At 44.0% G+C, this 21,749-nt stretch overlaps 1 protein-coding gene across 1 annotated transcript in view; it reads left to right on the top strand.

The window, feature by feature from the left end:
* Positions 1-16,396: 16,396 nt before the first annotated feature.
* Positions 16,397-21,749, top strand: part of slc25a22 (solute carrier family 25 member 22) — a 93,587-nt gene continuing 88,234 nt past the window's right edge. The window contains exon 1 of the mRNA XM_008108314.3: positions 16,397-16,565. The gene's annotated coding sequence lies outside the window, so the exon portion shown is untranslated. The remainder of the gene's footprint in view (positions 16,566-21,749) is intronic.

The raw sequence follows: 21,749 nt of genomic DNA, 5'->3' as shown, positions 1-21,749 counted from the left end.
GCCTCCACAGTGTATCTTTCCATCAAGAAGCCTTTCTAATAGTTTCAGCAATACAACAATTAAACACCACAGAAAGGCCTCATTGTAAACATCAGTTTGGGAGCCAGGGGTGGAAACAGTGTGGGCAGGGAAAGGGAGAAACTTATCTCAGACACATTTAACAACAAAAATCCTAAAAACATTTTAGGTTGGTGGCAGCTACCATTTTAAAAGAAAATCTAAACTCAAATGGTGTACCCTCGCCTCTCACATACGTGTGCTTGCATGTGTGGGTGTAGAATTGGGTGTCTGTTATAATTGGTGGCAGCGCCCTGATATATTTGGTGTCAGCGGGATTCGTTATAGCCTCCATGGCTGCAATTCCTCATGCGTCAGAGAAGGAGGCGGGGAGGTGATCCTTGGCCAATCGAAATAGCATCAGGATGTAGAGTAAGTCATGGGGGCTCTATGTGCCAAGTTTGGTCAAGATTAGTCATTGGTGGGAGTCACAGTGCTCTCAGAAAGTGAGTGAAGATACTGGAAGTCCCATCATCCATGGTCCGAAGTCTTCCAAAACACACCAGGATGTCGAGTGGGTCATGGGGGCTGTGTGTATCAAGTTTCGTTCTACTTTGTCATTGGTGGGAGCTGCAGTGCTCTCTGGAAGTGAGTGAAGGTATTTGAAATCCATCGTCCATGGTCCATCCTCCTCCAACCCGCACCAGGATGTGGAGGGGGTCATGGGTGCTCTGTGTACCAGGTCTGATTTTGTTCAGTCATTATTGCAGGTCGCAGTGGTCTTAGGAAGTGAGTGAAGATACTGCAAGTCCCATCATCCATGGTCCAAAGTCTTCCAAACCACACCAGGTTGTAGCGTGGGTCATGGGGGTTCTGTGTGCCAGGTTTGGTAGTGATTCATCATTGGTGGGAATCACAGTGGTCTGAGGAAGTGAGTGAAGGTATTGCAAGTCCCATGGTCCATCTTCCTCCAAACCGCACCAGGGTGTAGAGTGGGACATGGGTGCTCTGTGTGCCAAGTTTAGTCTTGATCAGTCATTTGTTGCAGTGGTCTCAGGAAGTGAGTGAGGTACTGAAAGTCCCATCATCCGTGGTTCCTCCTCCCCCAAACAGCACCAGGATGTAAGTGGGTCATGGGGGTTATGTGTGCCAAGTTTGGTCCAGGTCCGTCATTCCTGGCGGTCACACAGTGGTCTGTGAAAGTGGGAGCCAATCAGAAAGCTGCTACATACATACATACCCACATACATACCCATATACATACAAACACTGACTTTTATTATAGAAGATAGATAGATTTTTATTACAGAAGATAGACAGTGTTCCCTCACTACTTCGTGCTTCACTTTTTGCGGATTCGCTGTTTCGCAGTTTTTCAATAAACTCTAAAAGACTATTATAAATCTTAAAAAATTACAATTTACAGCCTAAGGAAGGGAGGAAGGAGAAGCCAAAGGGAGAGAAAAGGAGCCCAAGCAGCAACGGGAGGAGAAGAAGGCGATTTATCAACACACAATTGGTTGATAAAGATTTAAAATAGTGTATAACTACTAAAATAATGAATAAATATTAAAATAAATATAGTGTCCCTACTTCACAGATTTTCACTTATTGCGGGTGGTCCTGGAACCTAACCTCCACAATAAGTGAGGGAACAATAATAACAATATCAGGAAAAAGGGCTGCCTGGGATTTTTCAGGTGGGTTTGGTTAGGTTGTGTGTGTGTGTGTGTGTAGTTCAAAACCCCCTTCCTCCTCCCTCCCCTCGATTGGTCATTTATTATTATTTGTTTAAATAAATTCAAAAGGAAATAACTTCTGTTTGGGTTAACTTTCCTTCCTATCAGTTTGGCTCTAGTCTTTTACTCTGCCTTGGTCCTCCCTCCCTCTCCTTGGCAACAATAAGGATAGGAAGGATACTGACTTGTTATATTATTACTTTAGTCTATTTTTGAAAGAAAACATACATTTCTTTTGGAGTTTACTTTGTAATCCCCTCCTCCCAAGCCCTGCCATTGCCACCAATAGGACAAAAATGTTCATGTTTTTTGTTTATGAGACAAAATTTTGTGTCACATAGGTGGGCCATTTTTGTTAGTGGGACAGAAATACGAAAATGAGATGACGCGAATTAAACTACACAAAACGAACAGCAATTCCATATAAAAGCACAACACTAGTACGGGGCTGAAATTTGGGGTCTAAAAAAATTACCAATTATGGAACAAATCCAATCAAAATTCCTAAAGCAGATGCTGGGGGTAGACACAAGGACCACCACTGCTGCTGTCAGAGCAGAATTAGAAATATACTCCATCGAAGGACTTGCTAAAATCAGGGTCTTCATTTATTGGTCAAAAATTTAAAAATTGGAAAACGGTAGACCCCCAAAATTATGCTTGGCAGAACAAATACAGACTACTTGAAGTGGTTAGATCATTTTAAACAAAAATTTCCAATAGGTACTTTATTTAGAAGGCTGATATGCCAAGATACTTAAGAATCACTTTTACAAGGGCCAGATTTAAACAAATTGAGTCTATTGAGAGATACAGTAGATTCAATCACATCCCACCTGATGAAAGACTCTATCTGTGGTGCCCCCAAAGCTGAAAACCCGAACCACATATTACACATATGCTGTTTATACAAAAAAAAGAAAGGAAACAACATTTATGGCGTTTTAGCTGTACTAAAATGAGATAGGATACAGCAGCCAAAACCACATTCTTACTAGCTGGTTGTAATTCTGTTGTAACAACAAAAGTTGCCCTTTATCTGTTTAAAGCATTTAAAAGGAGAGCAGAGTAGTTTGATCAGAGTGGTATACGGTGTAAGGGGAATAAGGACATCTGATGCATAAACCTAAGATTAGGGTACATTTGGTTATAAGTTGACCACCCCTACTTTTTCTATCTGTACTGGTATATTAATTTTATTTGGACTAGATGTATACTGCATGTTGTATTTGTCTATTTTGATAAGGCCAGTTGGCTGATCAATAAAATCATTTCAGTAAGTGTTGCCAAATGCAAGGTGATGAAGGGAGCAGGGTGGCTAACTCCACGCTTCTGTGTCCTGGTGATCCACAGTTTGTTGTTTAGCACCAGAAACCTACATGTCTTTCTATTCAGCATTACAGAGAAATGATGTCCTACTTCAATTTCAGACGTGTCCTGGCCCCACTGGACTAATGCTGTTGTAATGTGGGATCAGCTTTTAAGCATCTTTAATTATTTCCCTTATTGCAGAGATACTGAAGCATCGTTGTGAGCTGTGGCACCACTCTTGCTGCGTTCATGCAGTGGTTTCCCAGATCCAACTATAGCATGGTATTTTGCATTGTAAAAGGAGCCAGTTACAGTTCGATCCCCAGAGTAGCTAGTTATGGTTATACCTAGGTGTTTTTTTTCATGGCAAATCTCCTTTCTTGTTGTTTGAAATACAAATAGGCCCTTAATTATTTAACAAAATGAAAATGCTACAAGCCACTGACCTTCAATATAAAACAAATCAAAATAATGAAACTACAGAAACCCTGTGGCTATAAAAATAATACTAGTTACAGCAGAATGAAATCATAATACACGTTAGACAAGCCTTTATTTCCAAAAATGTGAAGGAATTGCAAGTCACTATATTGATTTTAAAAACAATTATACAAGAAGTGAAATCCCTCACTGTGCTGCAATAATTTAACTTCGATAAGCCTTGTTATTGCAAAACTAAATTAATTACAGGCAAATGGTTATATGTAAGTACAGCAGTTACTTTTAAGAGCTGCATCCAGTGCTAAGCACATAGCTTACAGGAGTTCCTATGGCCCGCCAAGAATTTGAATATTTGCTTCAAATGGTTTCCTCAGAGTTGGTTTTCAGGGGCTAGTAAAGGAGGAAAGGGGTATTAATCCATCTCCTTTCTATTCATGGAAACACAATATTTGATTTTGGCCAAAGAATCTGTACTATCACTTGTGCCAACATAAGCTGGATTCTACCACCTACAAAGATGCATACAGTAGAGTCTCACTTATCCAAGCTAAACGGGCCGGCAGAAGCTTAGATAAGCTAATATCTTGGATAATGAGGGATTAAGGAAAAGCCTATCAAACATCAAATTAGGTTATGATTTTACAAATTAAGCACCAAAACATGTTACACAACAAATTTGACAGAAAAAGTAGTTCAATACACAGTAATGTTATGTTGCAATTACTGTATTTACGAATTTAGCACCAAAATATCACGATATATGGAAAACATTGACTACAAAAATGGCTTGGGTAATCCAGAGGCTTGGATAAGCGAGACTCCACTGTATTTGTGTCTGCCTGTGTTTTCTATAATTTATCTGTGTTGTTGCTGAAGGGTACCAAGAGTAAGTTCTTCAAAGCGCCAATGATCTGTCCATATCAGTGGTTCCCAAACTTATTTGGTCTACTGACCCCTTTCCAGAAAAAATATTACTCAGTGCCCCCTGGAAAGGGGGGCGTGGCTTAGAGGGGTTGGACTGGCTCCTGCTCAAGTGGGCGGGGCTGAGCCTCTCCCCTAGTCCAAGATGCAGGGCTGGGAGGGGGAGGTGGGCGGGGCCACAAATGGGCGGCCAGGACTGGGATGGGCGGAGTTACGAGCTCTGAGACAGGTATGAGCTTCTATCCCTGTCGTGCGGCACCTGCCAGGACACAGGGGGCGGGGCTAGAGGAGGAGGCAGGGCCTCTTCCCAAGTGCCGGATGGGGATGAACCTCTATACCCCATCCCTGTGTTCTAACAAGCGCCTCAGGGGAGGTATACAGAGGCTTAGCCCTGTCTCACACTTTTGGGAAGAGCCCCCCCCCCCCCAGCCCTGCCCTTTAGTCCTAAAAGGCCTCTCAGGAGAGGCTCAGCCCTGTCTCAGGCTCTTGGAAGGAGGCCCCGCCCTCTTCCCTAGCTCCGCCCCTGTGTCCTAACCGGTGCCTCAGGAGAGGTATAGATTCTCAGCCCTGTCTTGGGCTCTTGGGAAGAGGCCCCGCCCCTCCCCTGGCCCCGCCCCCTGTATCGCTGCAGCGCCCACCAGGGGGCAGTAGCGCCCACATTGGGAATCACTGGTCTATATGCTTAAGCTCTTCCTCTTTCCTTAGAGAGAACACCAATGTGGGAACCAAAGAACTACGTACTCGACAGAAAATAAGGCTGGAGGTGCATTCGGCCAGTTACAGTAAAATTATGGCTGTGTATAATATTGAGGCTCCTGGTGGATCAGCAGGTTAAACCGCTGAGCTGCTGAACTTGCTGACCAAAAGATTGGCAATTTGAATCCGGGGAGCGGAATGAGCACCCGGTTAGTCTCAGCTTCTGCCAACCTAGCAGTTCGAAAACATGCAAATGTGAGTAGATCAATAGGTACTGCTCCGGTGGAAAGGTAACGGTGTTCCATGCAGTCATGCTGGCCACATGACCTTGGAGGTGTCTACGGACAACACCGGCTCTTTGGCTTAGAAATTGAGATGAACACCAATCAGATGTGACCAATCAGAAATATTTATTGTTGTCTTGGTATTTAGGTCTGTTCCTATAGCATTGGCTTTAGTTCCTTAGTTATAATTATCATGGTTTTCTATGATAATCAGTATTTTAAAAACTAGAGCTGATTGGGTAAAACTGGTGCCATTTTTTGAATCAGGTCAGATATACAGAGAAACAAGTCTAACATTTGAGGCATCGAAATGTGTGTTGGCCAGTGATTAACTTACTGGGGTCTCAAACTTTAACACTTTAGATTTTTTTTTTATTTCAACTTCCAAAAACTCAGCCAGCCAAGCCATTGGTCAGGGACAGTGGGAGATGTAGTCCAAAACAACTGTAAGGGTGATGGGTTAAAAATCACTGGCAATAGTTTGGTTAAGATCAGAGCTCTCCAAGATAAAGAGGGATCCTACTACCATATGTGGTGGGGATGCGAGAAAGCAAAAACCTATTGGTGGGGAATACATTTAACAATAAAATTACCAATGAGCCCAGAACTATTACTATTAGGAATACATGAACAAAAAGTAGGAAAAAATAAAGATAAGCTCCTGTTTCTACTAACAGCAGCAGCAAGGATTTGTTATGCGAGAGTATGGGAAAAAAATGAAATACCAAAGGAAGACGATTGGCTGAAGAAAATTCAGGAGATTAGAAATATGGATAGACTAACCTTTCTACTCTCAAAAGGGGAAAGTCAATAAAGGAGACAGATTGGAGTAGTGTAACAGAATATTTAAAGAGTAAAAAATATAAGACACTGATATAAATAAATACATAGACAAAGTAACTAAAATATAAATGCATGCATATAAATATATACACTTATAGGAAAAAATAATAAAAAAGGAAGAAGGAAAAAAGCTCACTAAATAAAAGAAATGGGCCGGGCTGTGGCGCAGGCTGTTGAGCAACCAGCTGCAACCAGCTGCAACAAATCATGAGTTCGAGGCCAGCTTGGAGCCCCGCGTTTGTCTTGTCTTTGTTCTATATTAAGGCATTGAATATTTGCCTTATACAGTAGAGTCTCACTTATCCAACACTCGCTTATCCAACGTTCTGGATTATCCAACGCATTTTTGTAGTCAATGTTTTCAATACATTGTGATATTTTGGTGCTAAATTCGTAAATACAGTAATTACTACATAGCATTACTGCGTATTGAACTACATTTTCTGTCAAATTTGTTGTATAACATGATGTTTTGGTGCTTAATTTGTAAAATCATAACCTAATTTGATGTTTAATAGGTTTTTCCTTAATCCCTCCTTATTATACAACATATTCGCTTATCCAACATTCTGCTGGCCCGTTTATGTTGGATAAGTGAGACGCTACTGTATGTGTAATGTGATCCGCCCTGAGTCCCCTTCGGGGTGAGAAGGGCGGAATATAAATACTGTATATAAATAAAAGATATGGAGAAAGAAGATAAAGAAATAGCAGAGGAAGAAGGAAAAGGGAAAAACCTCCATGAAGATGTTTGGAAGTTATCATCACATGCTCTTCTGTCTTTATGTTTTTAACCCTATCTATCTATACACTTTTTCTTTTCTTTTTACCAAAACCCCCACTCCCTGACCCTCCCTCATCCTTTTCTTCACCCTTCGACTTTCCCTTTTATATAGGATTTTTTATATTTCTTTTCTCATTTTGAATTCTTTTTGCTTTTTAATCTTTGAAAAAACGCTTCAATAAAGTTACAAAAAAAAAAAAAGATCAGAGCTCCCCAAAGCAGCCATAGCCAATCTGTTGCATAATGTTCTTGTTACCAGTTTGTAAAATGCACAAAATACCTAGTTCTTGATGATCTTTTTCGAATTTCAAAATGTTGCTTATCTGAACTAGTTTGCCTCCGGAAACTGTGGCTGTCTGCCCTTTGAGCAACATAGAATTAAAAAGTCAAAAGCTTGGGCCTGCAGTACTACTTGCCATGCACTAGGTGGCAGCAGGACTGTTCCTAACATGTGGTCCCGGCAGTTTCTGGCGAAGGCCAAGCCATCATTCAGCATCCAATAAAATAACTTAAAGTGTTTCAGTACAGAGATAAAACGAAAGCAGATTGTGTTATTTCTCTTCCTCTCTAACAGGCTGAACTGTGTGTGGAACAACTCCTCCTGCAGCTTCCTAGAACAAAAACTACTAAATAAATAAGGGAACATCTATTAACCTTCATGCTGCTGAACTCAAAGAGGCAGCCGGGTCAATCTGTTTTCACTTTAAAAGAAATATAGGAATTCAAAGCATCTTTGAAACTACAGTAACTGGAAAAAAGAGATCTCTACAATAAGCTTTGATGAAACTATGGAATCATGCAAAAAAACCCAAAAAAAACATAGGCCGCAATTTATTGTTTTAAAGCAGTCAGTAATAATTGATCAATGCCACGAGAAATAACTACTGCCTGAATCCATTTACTAATCCAAATTAGAATGGAATTTCCATAAGAATAGATTTACTATTCAGAAATAGATTGAATGGCTGAATGTTAGTTGTGCTGCGGTGGCGGCGCAATGGGTTAAACACTTGAGCTGGCTGGACTGCTGACCTGAAGGTTGGGTTGCTGACCTGAAGTTGCCACTTCGAATCCACGAGATGGTGTGGGCTCGCATCTGCCAGCTCCAGCTTGCAGGGACATGAAAGAAGCCTCCTGGGCATCCCCTGGGCAACATTTCTGTAGATGGCCAATTCATTCACACCAGAAGTGTGTCTGACATGATAAAAAAAGTTGTAACTATTAGATTTAAGCTGGAGTGGGAATTGTGTGGTTTTATACATATTTTGAACGACAACTCCCAGCATCCCAATGGCTAGGAAGCCATTGGGATGCTGGGAGTTGTTGTTCAAAAAATGAATCCATCATCTGGAGGGATGCACAGTTTCTCACCTCTCAATTTAAGTTTCAGAAGTTACTATGGCTGCCTTTTCCCCATGAAGCAAAGTCCTCAGTTAATATTTTTGTGCTTTTGATTTATTCTGCATGTTATCTCTAAAGCCTTTAAAAATAATTTAACATAGAAGTGTTAAGTAGCTAGTCTTGTGTGATTGTTTTGTACATTCCTTGGGAAGAGTTTCCTGAAAAGGAATAACAGGTTTTTATAAAGTACTACAGTAAATGCAATGAAATACTGGGAAATGAAGTGCTGTGTAGATAGTTCTGGGAGCTATGAATCCAAGAATGTGACCAGGTTAAACTGCTAGGGTCTCTTTAGTTCCGAATTCTCTTCTCCCTTCTTCCTTTCCTTTAAAATAGAAAGAAAATTAAGTTTCCTTCCCCCATGTGGAGCAGTTTGAGCTCTCTCTTTGGTCTGGGAAAAAAAGAATTCAGTTTTGTTTTGAACTTGAAACCTAGGTAACAGCATAATGTTGGCTGAATATGAAGTGTTTCCTCATTTAAAGGGGGAAAACAAAGTAAAAGTTTGTGGGTTTTTTTGCTGCACATTAGATTGAGAATGGCTTTGAATAGTGTGGACAGTTTTTTAAAAATGCAAGCACAAAGCTCAATTGTAATCATGCTTACGTAGAAGTACAACCCACTGAATCTTGAGACACACTATGCGGTAGTTGCTCTTAAATTTGCAACTTATGTAAATAACTTACGTGAAAATTACTTTGCGGCTGCTGGATTTTGTAATATAAGTCTAGTAGGCTGAAAAGTCAAAGCTAAAGTTGTCTCTTTTGCCTAAAGGAGAGGTGGGGAAGCCAGAAGCAACTTCATAAGTAAACATACTAAACACTGCAAGTAGTGCAACATTTCATGGTTGGATGGCCCATTGCTTTCCCATTGTTAGTATGTAATTAAAACATTGTTAAATTGTTGATGAATGGGCATTCTTTCATGTATTTTTATCTCCTTTGGGAAATACTTAAGTTAGTTCTTTAGAAAGGGTAAATCTAGAACAAGCAAGCATGGGCATAAAGTAGATCTGGATCCCCAGGATTCCCCCAGGCAGGAAGCAGCCAGGCTTTGAAGCTGCAAGGCTATTCAATGCTAATCAAGCTGGCCAATTGCAACATTCAAACTTGCCTCAAGCAGACAAGAGTTCTCCCACCCTGGACATTTCACAGATATATAAACCCCACTTGCCTAGTTTCTAGCAAACCTCACAACCTCTGAGGATGGCTGCCATAGATGTGTGCGAAATGTCAGAACATAATGCTTTTGGAACATGGCCATACAGACTAGAAAACTTACAGCAACCTAGATCTGGATCCATTAGTAATTAGCAAGTGAAGAAAATGCCATATTTCTTCAATTCTAAGATACCATTTATTGTACGATGCACACTAATCAGTACCACCAACAGAAAAAGCTATATATATTACCCATGATTCTAAGAGAAACCCTGTTTTAGAGATATTAATCATAAAACATGGATAATATTTATTAAATTGCAAACACATTGTTGCGGGACATCCTGCAGCATATTTTGCTATAGTTTTTCAACGAATATCTCATTGAGTATCAACCGATTGAATATAGTTTGTGGCAGCCACAAAAAAGTTTCTGGATTAGAAAAACTACTTTCAGAGTAAGTATTGCACAATTTAACAGCAAATAACACTTTCAAACCAGGAACAGATTTTTTTCCAAATTTTGTTACATAGTGTTATTGAAGCACCCCAAGTAATTCTGTTTCTTACAAGCAGCTAAGCATGTCTGCACACCAAAGCATGTGATGCTCTACATTTCTTCAAGAGAGTGTTGAATGCATTACTCTAAGCAGCCGCATATACTTTTGAGAGAGGAAACTGGCCTCTTTTTAGAGCTTCCTTTGAGGAAAACAAAACTACTTCCTAAGCTGGTGTTTAAGCCTCTGATGTGAGTGGGTGTTGAAAGGCAAGAGTATCAAACTATCTGGAATGTTCTTTTCAGACTTTAGTCGCCCAGATTGCCCTAAGGCAAGGATGGGAAACATGCTAACCCCAGACATTGTTGAATGGCGACTTTTATTAACTTTAACCACGGGCTATATTTGGCAATGCACAAATTTCCCATCCCTGCCCTCAGGCAGTACATAGCCAGTGGGCACAAAAGGGGGGCTAGGACTCTACTATTTAAGATATTTCTCTCCATGGGAGCTAAAACTGCTCCAGAAACATAGGTAATGGTTGGAAGAGATTATTCACATAAGAGTTTCTACTTTCTGCAAAGGGGGTGAGAGAAATGCAACTTACTGTAGTTTTATAGGATCTTAGAGGGCCATCCAGTCCAAAACCATACCATGCAAGAACACACAATCAAAACACTCCTGACAGATGGCCATCCATCATCCATTCAAAAACCTCGAGACAAGGGGGAAACTGGAAGAATAAAAACTTTTGGAAAGGTATGACCTTTTAGAGAACATTACCTTTTGGGAAACCAGAAATCTCTGTAGCCTTTTGGAAACATGACCTATTTGGAGATTAATTGGAATTTGCACTATTTGAAATAATCACAACCCTTTTGTAAAGTATGATCTTCCTGTGAAGAATTAAATACTCATTTGAGTGAATCTTCTCCTTAGTGGTAAATATTCACTAGTATTCATGCAAGGCAAATAAGGTTTCTCAGTTGTTAGACTGATATACCTTATTATCTCTCTGAACAGTTAGGAACAAAGATATGCCAATGCACAAAATACGAGCAGATCTTCAGAAGTGTTATTTCAGTTGCTCAAAAACATCTACTCTCCTATATTGCTTTTAAATCATGCTCTCAAGAGACCAAAAATAGGTAGTCTTCATTAAAAGTAACATAGTTGATTTACTTACAAGCTTCATGTATTCAGCATACAGGTAATTTCTTATTTGTTGAGAGTTTAAACAATAAGTTCTCTAAAGCATTCTGTTTTAGTCTGTTCTCAGTTGCATACAGACTAACACTCTCTTCAGTCTAAAACATTACTGAACATTGACTCAATCCAGACTGACACACTGCAGCATACTGACACTGACTTCTAAACTGTACTGCTTCTGATGCAAACTGACTTCTAAAAAGGAGTCTCAGTCTGAAAAGTCCCAGATCTGGTCACATGGTCTGCAGTCCCTTCTACAACCTCAAATAACATAGAGTTAAGGGAAAACCACATATCAAATCATATATATACAATATAGTAAACAATTACAATTATATACATAACAAATAATTAGTGTAAGAGGCTTGTAGAAGATTGCTATTTCCAACAAAAGCGGGCACAGAGAGCAGAGGTTTTGGATTATATATAGCAGTGGTTCCCAACCTGTGGGTCCCCAGGTGTTTTGGCCTACAACTCCCAGAGATCTCAGCCAGTTTACCAGCTGTTAGGATTTCTGGGAGTTGAAGGCCAAAACATCTGGAGACGTACAGGTTAAGAACCACTGATACATAATCTTGAGTGTTGGACTCGGACTCCAGCTGTTTGTTGTTAACTAATTTCAAATTAACTTCAATTCACAGTGACCCTATGAATAAGAGACCCCAAAGTCACCCGATTATCAATAGCCGTGGTCAGGTCTTGCAAACCCAGGGCTGTGGCTCCCTTAAAGCAGTCTTTACATCTGTAATACCATCTTCCTTTTTTCCTTCTACTTTCTCCAGCATTATCTTTTCTTGTAAGTCATGTTCTGTCATGATTAAATCCCTATTCAACCATGGAAACCCACTGAGTGATCTTGGATAAGTCACACTCTCTCAGCCTCAGAGGAAGGGAATAGCAACTTTTGTTTGACTAAATCTTGACAAGAAAACCCCAGGACAGGGTTGCCGTAAGTCTGAGTCAGCTACAAGGCATGTAACAACAAAAATCTAGCTCAGAACACCTTGGAATTCTAGCTGTTTCTGCAGATATCTGGCGTGAAAACAGCAAACAGCCTTTCAGAGTGTATTAAGTCTCATGTTTCCACAAGCAACAGTCTTTCAAGAGAGGCTAAATCTGGCTGAATTCTTCACACCCAAAACTCCTCCTTGCTCAGTGAGATGTTCATGGCAGCCAGCATTTTATTGGATGCAAAGATCACCGGTTTTCTTCTTTTCCCTGCAGTTCTCTTCACTTTCAAATGTTGCTGGCTCATGACCAGTGATTATGAGCAAAGTGAGACTATGTGAACATTGTGATTCATTGCCTCTTCCTGTCAAGGCTGATTTAAAAAAATCAAAAGACTCTCTGTTTCTGGAAAGTTCCCTTAAATAAATTACATGATATGGCTTATCCAGGAAGAATGCACAACATCTGAACTATCCAGACCATGTTGCTGCCTATTGTTGTCGACCGCGTTTTAGGGGATCGGGCCCTTAAGGAGAGACCCGATCCGGTCCTGAGGGAACGGACCTTGGCGAAGCCAAAAGGAGAATATAAGCCGCAATACAACCTGAAGCCTGAAATGAAGAAGGTCCGCCAAGGGTGAAGGAAAATCCGCCAAGGAGTCTTTATTGAGCAATTCAGCTGAAAAGGACGCTAATAGCGATCATTCAATCTACTAGCGTAACATATGTTTCAAATAAAGCCATATTTATACAATGTTTCGGTCTGACAGCCCTTTGAATTTCCCGCCCCGCTCCCCCGCCCATCTGATCGCGGATAGGCTGGGAGGTTGAACGAGGCGGGCTTTCGTTTCCCGCTTTGCTCTGCTGGCCCAATGGGGAGCTGCTTTTCATCCCCACTCGGGCCAATCAGAGAGGAGGAGGCGGGAGCTATTGAAACAATGAAGTGACCGGACAGGAAATACCAGATTAATCCTGGCCCGGCCGATTTCTAAAGGAATTAATGGCACCCATCAAGGATGTCCGGGGTCCTGTCACGTTCACAGGTTTTTAGATATGTCTTGGGGTGTCAGACGGGAAGTAAAGAAGGGTGGTGATGAGCCGTCATTGACGGGCCCCCCCAGGGTGCCTTCCTGAGGCGTCCTGGCCTGGGATATGACAATGTTTGCCTTGGGGTCGAATCACCTTTTGGAATTTGGTGACTCAAGCCCTATATTGTCCATGCGATCGGAATGAGATTGGATTAAACTGTGGCAGATTATCCTTTTGTTTTTGGGAAGGGAGGTCTGGGTCATGGGGGCTAGGTTCATGTTGGGGTCATAATATTTCCCATTTGATTCCATGATTTGACAATTATATGGGATAAAAATGAAAATTAAAATAAAGTTGGAACATAAACCCAGCTGGGAAAAACACATATTTTCCGGGGATCCCAAAGAGTATAAATACATATAGGCAGATAGGTAGATTTCAAGGAGGAAAGGGAGAATCCATAGTGGGGGGTTACATTGCACAAAGGGGAACCATGGATGATATAAACAATTGAAAACATTTGATAAGAATGAGGTTTACAACATCTGGGGAACCCAATATGGAAAGTCATAGGAGTGGAGTTCAAGCAGCATGATTTCACAATTCATGAAGTTAGCCCAACGATTAGAAATTCATACAACAGTGGGTCATGAGGGTGTCCAGGTACATAGAATATGCAAGTTCATGGATACATGAGGAAAAAGAGTTCATCTGTGATGGGAGGAATTCGTAGAGATGGCATGGGGAAGAGGCACATGTGGGTTGCAGTCTTTGGAAGTATAGGATTTCATAAGTCCAGGGGTAGGTCTGGGGAAGAGTGTTCTTCTCCTTCATAAAATCATGAAAGTATGAATGAAACGTGGAGGGCACCCGTCCGGGCACCCCCTGGCAGCTGCAGAGAGGGTGAGGGTACTTGGAGATCCATGTCTCCCCCGCGAGAGAGCGATCCCCCCATCCCCAGTTCACAGAAAGGGGCTAGGGATCTCTTAAAACCATTCCGCGGGCCGCGGGGAGAGGAAAGTCCGGGATAAGGCTGGAAGGAAGCGGTCGGTCCCGTTTGACAATCAGCTGTTGAGGTGCCGAAAACTGGACCGATTCCGGTTCTGCTGGTTGTCTTCGAGTCAGGAGCCTTAGAAAGGGTTAGGACTAAAAGAGGAGCGTTCTAGGGGTAATTTTGATAGAGATATGAGCCGATTTGTATCGTCCGCCATATTAATCTATGGCGGAGAAACCTCAGCCGGAGTTAAAGGGACGGGAGAGAGAGAGAAATTGCATGCAAAGGAAGGAGTCAGAGAAAGATACAAAATAACCAGATAGAGAGTGTTATTGTTAAAATAAATGCTACTTTTATTGGGGGATTTTGTTACATAGTTCAGGGAAGGGGAAAGTGAAATAAAAAAGATCTCTTAATAATAGTCTGCTGCGGTCCCGTTCCGTTCCTTTGGTGAGCAATCTGCGGAACTCTCCGCTGCGTTTTCAAATCAATTTGAAAGCCGGGGTGACGGTCATCACTATCAATATTCATATTGGGTTGCTGTGAGTTTTCCGGGCTGTATGGCCATGTTCCAGAAGCATTCTCTCCTGACGTTTCACCCACATCTATAATGGCACAGTGGGTTAAACACTTGTGCTGGCAGGACTGAAGACTTGAAGGTTGGGTTGCTGACCTGAAGGTTGCCGGTTCAAATCCAACCCAGGAACAGCGCAGATGAGCTCCCTCTATCAGCTCCAGCTCCATGCAGACATGAGAGAAGCCTCCCAAGGATGGTAAAAACATCAAAACATTCGGGCATCCCCTGGGCAACATCCTTGCAGATGGCCAATTTTCTCACACCAGAAGCAACTTGCAGTTTCTCAAGTCACTCCTGGCACGAAAAGAAAACCCACATGTATGGCAGGCATCCTTAGAGGTTGTGAGGTCTAGGCAAGTGGGGTTTATATATCTGTGGAATAATGTCTGGGTGGGAGAAAGATCCGTCTGCCAGAGGCAAGTGTGATGAACCATGGTGAACCAACCTGAACACAGCATATTATTTGAGAACACAGACATGCTGGACCACTATCACAACCATCATGTCAGAATACATAGTGAAGCCACTGAAATCCACAAGCATGTGGATAACTTCAACAGAAAGGAGGAAACCATGAAAAGAAAATCCGGCTACCAGTACTAAAAAACACTAAAATCAGGACAGTAAATAAAGAACAGCACTCAGAAAACAGGAAAATTTCAGACAGGAATCAATAGAGGCAGCTAACATTTCCCAACAAAGGATTCCCCCCAGGCAGTAAACAGCCTGACCTTGAAGCTGAAAGGCTATTCAATGCTAATCAAGGTGGTCAATTGAAACATTCACATCTGCCTTAGACAAGAGTCCTTTCTCTCACCCTGGACCTTCCACGGGTATATAAACCCCACTTGCCTAGTTTCCAGCAGACCTCACAACCTCTGAGGATGCCTGCCATAGATGCAAGCAAAATGTCAGGAGAGAATGCTTCTGGAACATGGCCAGCCCAGAAAACTCACAGCAACCCAGTGACTCCGGCCATGAAAGCCTTGGACAACACAGAATTACATCGGGTTGCTGTGAGTTTTCCGGGCTGTATGGCCATGTTCCAGAAGCATTCTCTCCTGACATTTCACCTGCATCTATGGCAGGCATCCTCAGAGGTTGTGAGGTATATTGGAAACTAGCCATGGGGGTTTATATATCTGTGGAAGGTCCAGGGTAGGAGAAAAACTCTTGTGTGTTGGAAGCAGGTGAGGATGCCTGCCATAGATGTGGGTGAAACGTCAGGAGAGAATGCTTTTGGAACATGGGCATACAGCCCGGAAAACTCCCAGCAACCCAGTGATTTCGGCCATGAAATCCTTCGACAGCACAAGAAATACATAATTTTTCCCTCCTTCTATTTCTTCTTTCCTCACGAGAGAGAGAGAGAGAGAGAGAGAGAGAGAGAGAGAGAGAGAGAGAGAGAGAGAGAGAGAGAGAGAGAGAGACCCCGACCATCTGGTGAGAACAGAGGGCGCCGGGTGTGCGCATGCGCACGTCGGGAGTAAGCGAGTGGCGGCTCGTGTCCGGGAAAAGGGGGGGGGGGGGATGAAGCGCTTGCTGTTCCACGCTGCGGCCAGAGGGGGCGGTGCAGAGCGGAGCAGGATTCCGGAGAGAAGCCGCGCGACCGAAGAAGACATCCTGGTTTGCATGTACCATTGAAAGGCAACGCCAGCGCCGAGCGGGAGCAGCAGCAGCAAGGAGCTTGGTGATTTCCCGGCAGCTGAGGCGGAGCGGAAGACGGCTTGATCTCTCCGTAAGTCCGCCTTTTTCAGCCTCCCCCCTTTAGCTTTGCAATGGCAGGCGGGTGTGCTCCAGAAGCGCTCCATCTCCGGATTGCTGTTTTGTCTCCTTCTTTATACTGATTTATATTTGTGTACGCCTAAAAGGTTTTCCCGATGGGGTTGCTTGCTGTTCAGGTTTTGCAAAGGCAAGCCGAGGTTGCAATCCCACTCCCCTTCCTTCCTTCCTCCCTCTCCCCATCGATTCTTCTCCCCACCGTGGCCAGGATTAGCCTCCCTGGGAGCGCGCACTCTCGTGCCCGCGCCCCGCTGAAATGGCAGGATTACACGCCAGGGAGCCTGCCATGAACTCCCTCTCGGGGCAATAATCCGGAGCAGGGCGCCTATTAAAGGGCGCATCTACACCGCAGAATTGTGGCAGTTTGAACAATACTTTCACTGCCATAACTCCATTCGGTGGCGTCCTGGGAGTTGCCTTCCCTGCCTAAGAGTCACCAAACTACAACTCCCAGGATGCCACAGCATGGAGCCATTGGCAGTGAAAGTGGGGTCTAGCTGTATTAATTCTAATGGGAAGATGCACCCCCTCCCCCGGCTCCATCCCTGGCAAGTTTGAAAGCAGACCAGGTTATTCTGCATACATGTTAGGGACTGGGAGTTGTCTTTCCAAGAATTGGGTTGTTTGGCCATGTTCCAGAAGCATCCTCTCCTGACGTTTCGCCCACATCCGTGGCAGGCATCCTCAGAGGTTGTAGGTCTGTTGGAAACTAGGCAAGTGGGGTTTATATATCTGTGGAAGGTCCAAGGTGGGAGAAAGAACTCTTGCCTGTTGGAGGCAAATGTGACTTGCAATTGATTAGCATTGAATAGCGTTGCAGCTTCAAAGCCTGGCTGCTTCCTGCCTGGGGGAATTCTTTGTTTGGAGGTGTTACCTGGCCCTGATTATTTCCTGTCTGGAATTCCCATGTGTTCTGAGTGTTGTTTACTGTTCTGATTTTAGAGTTAAAAAAACTGGTTGTCAGATTTGGTTCATTTTCATGTTTTCCACCTTTCTGTTGAAATTGTCCACATGCTTGTGGATTTCAATGGCTTCTTTGCGTAGTCTGACATTTTAATAGTCATGGCTTGATGCAATGACAACTACAACAGACTGTACTTTCATAGAATCAAGCTACAACTCCCAGGATTCTATAGCATTGAACCATTGGGCAGTTCAAGTGGTGTCAAACTGCATTAATTCTACAGTGAAGATGCACATTCAAGGGGTCAAAAACCCTCAGTTTCCACATCCTGCTGCTCTTCTAAATCCAATCTGCTTGTGTGCCTTACCTGAAAATATTTCTATTGCATTCCCTGGGACTTCCTCCCCTTCATGTCACCTTGCAATCCTATCTGAATTACAACCTTTTTCACAAATTGCATCCTGACCCTAAAGCATTTATATTGTGAAGTGTTGCTTTTGCAAAACCTCCATTCCACGAAGGGAATGAATGTTAGTATTAAATATTGTATCCCTCGAGGTTTAGAAGTGATCATCTAAAACTTATTTTCAATGCAATACATGAGGTTAAAGAACTTGTAAAACTACACTTCCTGTTATTCTGAGGCATAGAGTCATGACAGTAAGATGAAAACATCAAACTACAGGAAAAGAGATTCCACCTGAACATTAGGAAGAACTTCCTAGCTGTGAGAGATGTTTAGCGGTAGAACCCTCTGCCCCAGGGTGTGGTGGAGGTTCCTTTTTTGGAGGCTTTTAAGCAGAGGCTGGATGGCCATCTGCCGGGGGTGCTTTGAATGCGATTTTCCTGCTTCTTGGCAGGTAGTTAGACTGGATGATCCATGAGGTCTCTTTCAACTCTATGATTCTATGATCAGTACCATTTGTTGATGTCTGGACCTCTGCATTGTATGTAGCATCTTGATACTCAGTGATGAATATTTATTTTTCCAAGTGGCATAAAAATAGTTGCCTCTCCTTCTCACCTTCACTGATGCACCCTTGCACACTAAAGAGGATTTGGTGCTGTGAGTGAGTGAGAAAGACTGCTTTGCCTGTGATATCTCCAGGTAGGAAGTTAATAATATATTGTTTACTATCAGGTTGCTTAGCAGAAACTGATCCAGCCGAGCCTTTCCTTCCTCGCAAGCAGTGTGTGATGCCTGTCCTCCGACCTTGTTCTCCAGCTGGGTAGCTTCTCATGTGCTGCCGCCTCCTCCACGTGGCACAGTCTTTGCCCACGGAGTCTCCTCCCACCCGAGGGAGAGGGCAGCCAGATCCAATCCCAGCGGAGGAGAGATTTTTCTTGTTTTTGTCAAGCTTGTGTTTTGACTTTGGAAAAGCAGGGCAGGGTGCCGGCGCATTGTGACTAATGGTGCACACAAGAGAGATGACCGATGCGTGTTGCCGGTGTGGGATTTGCACTATCAACAAATCTCATTCCCGGAAAAAAAGGTGCCCACTTAAGCACTGCATGCCTGGATGGTGTGACATTGGAGTGAGTCACTGCAATGAGTCTGGCGGGGTGTTTCTTTGCCCTGAGACTCTCTGGAGCAGGCATGGGCAAACTTTGGCTTAAGCGGCTGAGGGGGGAAAGGAAGGGGCCTGAGGCTGTTAGGAATGGTGGGAGTTGAAGTCCAAAACACCTGGACGGCCAAAGTTTGCCCATGCCTGCTCCACATACACTGACTATATCATGCAGTTCTAACTGCATTGTTGGCAGTGTGGATCTACCCTCTATGTTTGTGTGTATGTGTGTCTGTGCTGGATTATGATGCAGCACCAGAAATAATTTACTTGAGATACCAAGGCTGTCTTGCTGTTTTTCATATTTTCTGCTCTTGAAGGAGCTGCAGTGGTGCAATGGGTTAAACCCTTGTGCGGGTGGTTCAAATCCGCAAGATGGGGTGAGCTCCTGTCTGTCAGCCCCAGCTTCCATGCGGGAACATGAGAGAAGCCTCCCAGCAGGATGGTAACACATCCAGGTGTTCCCTGGGCGACGGCTCTGTAGACGGCCAATTTTCTCACGCCAGAACCGACTTGCAGTATACTCTCAATTTGATTCTAACATGATAAAAAATCCTACTAATACTCTCCAGATCTGTTGAATTACAACCTCTTCATCTCCACTCTAAAATCTTGGGGCGATTGGGTTTGTAGTGCTAGATATATGAAAGGCATCGCATGGTGAGATAGTGAATGTAAGGCACCTTACATCAGTATGGCATTGAGATCCATGAACGAATTGGACCTGAACATCCTGTACTGGCTATGGCAATCTGGAACCATATCTGTAAATGAGGATGTAATAGAAGCTTACTAGACATTGTGTAGGCTTTTAGTAAAGAAAATAGTGCACTAGCCCTAGTCAGACTGATTAAATACCCTAAAGGTGGCAGATCTTATCTGATTTTGGAAGCTAAGCAGGGTCAGCCCTATTTAGGATTTGAATGGGGATCACCAATGAAGATCAGGTGATATAAACTATATTTCAGAGGAAGGAATTACGGTAGCAAAATGGCCTTACAGTATTCCTTGCTTAAGAAAGTCCTATGACATGAGTTCACCATAAGTTGACAAGACAGTTTGAAGACACATTACACCTCCAACTATATTGTCTTTGGCAACATAGTTGCCTCTTGCTGTATAGTTAATACTGCAAGGGTTTTTCAGATTCTGAAATATCATTTCCAAGGACATGATAATGCAAAACTAACTTTGGCAACCTTCAAAGAAGTTTACTATTGATTTTTGTTTTTATTTGACCACATGTTCTAGTGTATCCTCGGTCACTCTATTACCCAGCTGGACTTTGGAATTTGATCCCGGCTCTGCAGCTATGATAGCCTGCTACATATGACCTTGGGTGAACCAGTTTCTGTCCACCATCTTCCTATTATTTGCATTGTCCATTTAAATTTTCAGCTCCTCTCATTACCTTCTCTTTGATTGTTCTGATAACGTGTTCATATAACACCTAGTCCAAGAAGAGAGATAGTCCAATGCATGGCTGCTGTTCTGGCAGTGGTGGCAAATTTGATGCCCTAAGGTTCTGTAAGAAAGGTAGCCAGGTTCTTAATTCTCAGCATTTAAAAGAGGCTTATGTCCTTGCCATTGGCACTTCATTAACATGCAGCAATGAATAAAACATTACTGGCTGTTCTTCTTTCTAAGAGAGGCCTAATCTGAGCACATTTCTCTTGACTAAATACTTTCCTTTTTGGTTTATTTGGTGGGGCAGCAAAAATTAGCCAAATGTAGGTTCCTAATAGGACTGTTTATTTAACAGGAATGCAAATTGCTGAGGCACCTTACTTTACTACAAAAAACTGGGGAAACTTATTGACTTGAGTGCAAGCAGGGCCGGCCCCACTCATGCGGCAGCTGACGCCGCCGCCTCGGGCGCAGGCCCGGGGGGGCGCCGTCAGGCTGGGCGGGAGGCGGGGCACCGCCCTGACGGTGCCCCGCCTCCCGCCCAGTGCGCCCTGGCCCGTCTGGCCTGCTAGAAAAGGCCAGACGGGCGAGCGGGAGTAGCGTGGGAGGCGGGGCCAGCTCTGACGCCGCTCCCCCCCCCCGCCCAGCGTGCCTTGGCCCTGCCTCCCACGCAGCGTGGGAGGCGGGGCCAAGGCACGCTGGGCGGGGGGGGGGGAGCGGCGTCAGAGCTGGCCCCGCCTCCCACGCTACTCCCGCTCGCCCGTCTGGCCTTTTGTAGCAGGCCAGACTCAGCGGAGGTTTCTCCAGGCCGCGATTGCGGCCTGGAGGAACCTCCGCTAAGTCTGGCCTGCTACACAAGGCCAGACGGGCGAGCGGGGGTAACGTGGGAGGCGGGGCCAGCTCTGACGCCGCCCCCCCGCCCAGCGTGCCCTGGCCCCGCCTCCCACGCTGCGTGGGAGGCAGGGCCAAGGCACGCTGGGCGGGGGGGGGGGGAGCGGCGTCAGAGCTGGCCCCGCCTCCCACGTTACCCCCGCTCGCCCGTCTGGCCTTGTGTAGCAGGCCAGACTTAGCGGAGGTTCCTCCAGGCCGCAATCGCGGCCTGGAGAAACCTCCGCTAAGTCTGGCCTGCTACACAAGGCCAGACGGGCGAGCGGGGGTAACGTGGGAGGCGGGGCCAGCTCTGACGCCGCCCCCCCGCCCAGCGTGCCCTGGCCCCGCCTCCCACGTTGCGTGGGAGGCAGGGCCAAGGCACGCTGGGCGGGGG

The sequence above is a fragment of the Anolis carolinensis genome, chromosome 1, assembly GCF_035594765.1.
Source record: "Anolis carolinensis isolate JA03-04 chromosome 1, rAnoCar3.1.pri, whole genome shotgun sequence".
NCBI lineage: Eukaryota > Metazoa > Chordata > Lepidosauria > Squamata > Dactyloidae > Anolis > Anolis carolinensis.
This window is presented reverse-complemented; position numbering and strand designations above follow the sequence as displayed.